Below are 4,563 nucleotides of genomic sequence, written 5' to 3'. Positions count from 1 at the left end.
CATGGCACTGTTTAGGGGAGGGGGGATCAGTGGATGGCACTGTTTAGGGGGATCAGTGGATGGCATTGTTTAGGGGGAGATCTGTGGATGGCACTGTTTAGGGGGGAGATCTGTGGATGGCACTGTTTAGGGGGGAGATCTGCGGATGGCACTGTTTAGGGGGAGATCTGTGGATGGCACTGTTTAGGGGGAGATCTGTGGATGGCACTGTTTAGGGGGGAGATCTGTGGATGGCACACAGGGAAGGGGGGTGAGGAGAACACAGAGAGGGGCCGGTGCAGAGCTCTAAGGGACGAAAGAGAGAGCTCTATAGGAAAGGGGGCAGGACAGGGAGCTCTTTCACACTACGCCGCCGCGCACACACACACATAATGCATCAGTAAAGTGACACTTTTATCCCTCCTCAAGGGGGCTCCTCTCTCAGCAGCCAGCCAACCACGTGATCTCGGCTGCCGGCAAAAAAAAAAACCTCCTCGGAGTCGACAGTCATCATGAAGCGGAATTATGCTTCAGGAAGCCAGAAAAGAAAGAAGAGAAAGGAAGAGGAGGATAAGAAAAAACAAGATAGTGATAAGTGATAAATTACCATTCACCATCTATTAAATTCACCATCTATTAATGATTTTTATTATAAAGTGTTACCATCTTTTCTTTCTCCCTCAAGGTGCTTTGCTTAAATTTCTCAGCCCTCAGGCTCTTCCTAAGGATACCTCCACTGATGAAGGTAGAGTGAATTTCTCTCACTGAGCTTAGCTGTTAATGCTTTCAATATGCTAACAGAAATGGTAAAACGTACCAATTTCTGATTTTTTTTCCAATTATTTTCCCAGCTACACCATCAACGTCATCCTCAACATCAACAGATGCATCACTTCTCAGTGCTGATGTCTCCTCTATAGCACAAGGTCAGAATTTGTAATATACAGTTTAATATACAGTACTGCCTGTCAAATTTCTAGGTGTCCGACACAACTTGTACAGAATGCATCACTGAGTGTCTGACACCTAGAAATTTATGTTTTTATTAATATAATTCATCTGTTGTACAGTACAACAGATGAATTATATTAATAAAAACATTATTTTTCCCCAGCTACACCGTCAATAGCATCTCACACAGTGGAAGCCACTGCATCCAGAACAGAAATTGAGTCTGCACCACTTCCCAACACTGAGGTTACCTCTACAGCTCAAGATACCACAAGCAATGTAATTATAGCTGATGACCCTGCGCAGTGGCCAGCAGTCCTGACTGATAGTGTGCGCTGTCAAATTGTTAAAAAAAGGACCAGTGCAAGTCAAAAACATTGTATTCCCCCAAAATTCTGAGAGTCCACCTCGAAGATTCACAAATGAGAATTACATGAGAAGCATGAAAAATGGGGAGAAAATTCTTAGATCGTGGATGTTATATTCCATAAGCACAGACTCAGTGTTCTGTTTTGCCTGCACTGTTTTTGGGAAGCGTGATAATGCCTTAAGCAACTGTGGCTTCCGTACATGGAGGAACCTAACTCATCATTTAAAATTACACGAATATTCAAAGGGTCGTTGTGACAATATGACAAACTGGCATGAGCTGCAGAGGAGACTGCAAACCAATACGACCATAGATCGAAGACAACAAAGCTTGATGCAGATAGAGATTGAGCATTGGAAATGTGTCATAAGGAGAGTGATTGCTATAATTTGTCACTTAGCAGAACGCAACCAGGCTTTAAGAGGGACCACAAGTGAATTGTATGACCCGCACAATGGGAATTTTCTGGCAAAAGTTGAACTGATGGCACAGTTCGATTCAGTTATGACTGAACACATAAGAAGGATACAAAACCAAGAGACAAGAGTGCATTACTTGAGTGGAACTATTCAAAATGAAATAATTGCACTAATTGGAAAAAAGGTACTGGAAGAGATTGTGAGAAGAGTACACAGAGTAAAGTATTACTCTGTTATTATGGATTGCACTCCTGATGTCAGTCATAAGGAACAGCTTTCCATTGTTCTGAGAATTGTTAATTGCGAACCATCTGTGTCCATTGTAGAACATTTCTTTGGATTTTTAGATGTTGAAGAAACAACTGGTAAGGGCCTGACTGAAGTCCTACTTGACCACCTGCAGAAACACAGCCTGAGTCTTTCTGACTGCCGTGGTCAGTCTTATGACAATGGCAGCAATATGATGGGCCATAAACAGGGTGTTCAGGCAAGAATTTTGCAATTGAACAGCAAAGCATTTTGCATTCCATGCAGCAGTCATACTCTTAACCTGGTTGTGGCAGATGCTGCCAAGTCCTCAGTGCTGTCCATCTCCATCTTTGGTGTGTTGCAAAGACTCTATAACTTATTCAGTTCCTCTGTGCAATGCTGGGCAGTTCTAAAGGAACATGTAAAGCAGCTCACTTTAAAACCTTTGTCAACAACAAGATGGGAAGCTCGAATTGACTGCGTGAAGGTGGTGCGATACCAGTTACCAGAGATCCTGGATGCATTGTCTGCACTCCAGATGTTTGCTATAGAGAAGGGGGACTCAGAGACCATGTCCAGTGCTAAAAGCTTACATGGTGAGATGAAGACCTGGTCTTTTCTGCTTTGCACAATGACCTGGTACAATGTTTTGTACCAGATCAATCATGTCAGCAAGCTGCTACAAAGTCCAAATGTTTCAATGGAAACACTTAGATCAGAAACAGAAGGAGTAAAATACTACCTTGAAAACTTCAGGGAAAAAGGGATTGCCTCCTGTCAAACTGATGCAAAGGAGATTGCAGAAAATCTGGATATGGAAATGACCCTTCCTGAGAAAAGGCAGCGTAAAAAGAAAAGACAGTCTCTATATGAAGGTACAGAGGACACTCAGTCTACTCCAGATGAGACTTTCAGAAGAGACTTCTTTCTGCCCATGGTTGACACAGCCCTCAGAAGCCTAAGTGACAGGTTTTCAAGATTAAAGGGTGTTTATGACCTTTATGACTTTCTGTTCTCAAAGGACAACATGAAGCAGACAATAAAGAATGGAAAGCTTCATGAACGATGCAAAAAATTGGAACAAACCCTCCATGACATTGATGCTGATGACTTGGCACTTGAGATCAATTCATCTCTCTACACATTTCCAGACCATGTAGCCACTTCCCCATTTGACATGCTTAATTACATATACAGTGAGAAGCTACTGGATTTGTACAGTAATTTAAGCATTGCTTTGCGTCTACTCCTGACTCTCCCTGTGTCAGTGGCCTCTGGTGAGAGGAGCTTTTCAGCTTTGAAGCTGATAAAAAATTACATGAGGTCCACCATGGGCCAAGAAAGGCTCACAGGACTGGCACTTACATCAATTGAGCGTGATGTTCGCCAGTCTTTGGACATGGAGGACATTGTGATTGCCTTTGCAGAAAACAAGGTTCGCAAACAGCAGTTTTAGATGATTTGCACATGTTTCTAAGAACTGAAAAATGTTAATGTGTGTGTTTTAAGTATGTTGGATTTAGTTATTGTGCACTTTTTTAATGTATATTGGATTGTATGGTACAGTGGTGTTTTTTGCAAATGTTCATTTGTTGAAAATGTTCAAATTTCATGCACATTAAATGCAACAGCAGTATTTGCACTGTAAACCTCCTTTTTTATTTATATAAAGTGTGGGTGAACTTAAACTGTATGGCTATACTGTGGTTCCTGTAGGCTTTGCGTGCGTAAGGTGGGGAGGGTGTGGAGGGGGGGCCTCCATGTCTATTTTGCTTGGGGGCCCCCAAATTCCTTCAAACGGCCCTGGTTACACAGATAGTTACAAGTAACACAGTATTTATTACTTACAATACACTATGCACGCAATACACTAATAATACAGCACTAAATATATACAATCCTAAACTACACTACACGTTTCCAAATTCCACCCATGAACTAACTAGACAATTCACACATACAAGTAATATTAACAATAACCCACCCGTCTGCACTGTCCCTACGGAGAACAACGAGGGTTAACGGTGGTCTTACAGGGGTGTAAGCCGACCACAAACACAAAGGATTAACAATGGGGTGGTGATATCAGAACTGTACAGCAATGCAGGGGATAAATACCCTGCAAGTGTACAGTGAGGGGGGGGGGGGGGGGTGGCAGGGTTTAAGCAGGGGTTACCACCAGGAGTTAATCAGGGTAGGGAAAGGGTATATCAGAGGTTTCAGGGGTGGGGGTCAGATCATGGGCCAGGGTGCACAGTAGGCACACAGGGACCAGGGTCAGCGGTAGCAGGGATCAGGCATTGCTTATAATTATATATATCTATATCAATAGAATAGATATATATATTTATAGCAGCACACTACAATAATAAGGGGGTAGATCAGGGGTTATAGGTTTGATACTTAATCCTTCCAGAGGCCTTTCCAGGTGCTCATCATGTAGCTGCTCTCTCCCATCTCTCTGATTCTAGTCTGGTTGCAAGAGACCCACTTCCTGGTTTCAGGCTCCTATATCAGCCTCAGAAACCCCCACCTCCCCCCTTCTCAGGGGTGTGACATCATAGTGTGACTGTGACGTATGCATGCCAGTTGGCC

General features: G+C 43.0%; 1 long non-coding RNA gene across 1 annotated transcript; it reads left to right on the top strand.

Annotated features, from left to right (window-relative positions):
* The first annotated feature begins 664 nt into the window (after positions 1-664).
* On the top strand, positions 665-1,187 carry LOC122935131. The gene is made up of 3 exons (XR_006388782.1): positions 665-724; positions 831-905; positions 1,094-1,187. It is a non-coding gene; the product is annotated as an uncharacterized LOC122935131 (long non-coding RNA).
* The last annotated feature ends 3,376 nt before the right edge of the window (positions 1,188-4,563 follow it).

The sequence above is a fragment of the Bufo gargarizans genome, chromosome 4 (assembly GCF_014858855.1).
Source record: "Bufo gargarizans isolate SCDJY-AF-19 chromosome 4, ASM1485885v1, whole genome shotgun sequence".
In the NCBI taxonomy this organism is placed as follows: domain Eukaryota; kingdom Metazoa; phylum Chordata; class Amphibia; order Anura; family Bufonidae; genus Bufo; species Bufo gargarizans.
The sequence above is the reverse complement of the archived record's forward strand: the minus strand, read 5'-3'. Positions and strand labels throughout refer to the sequence as shown.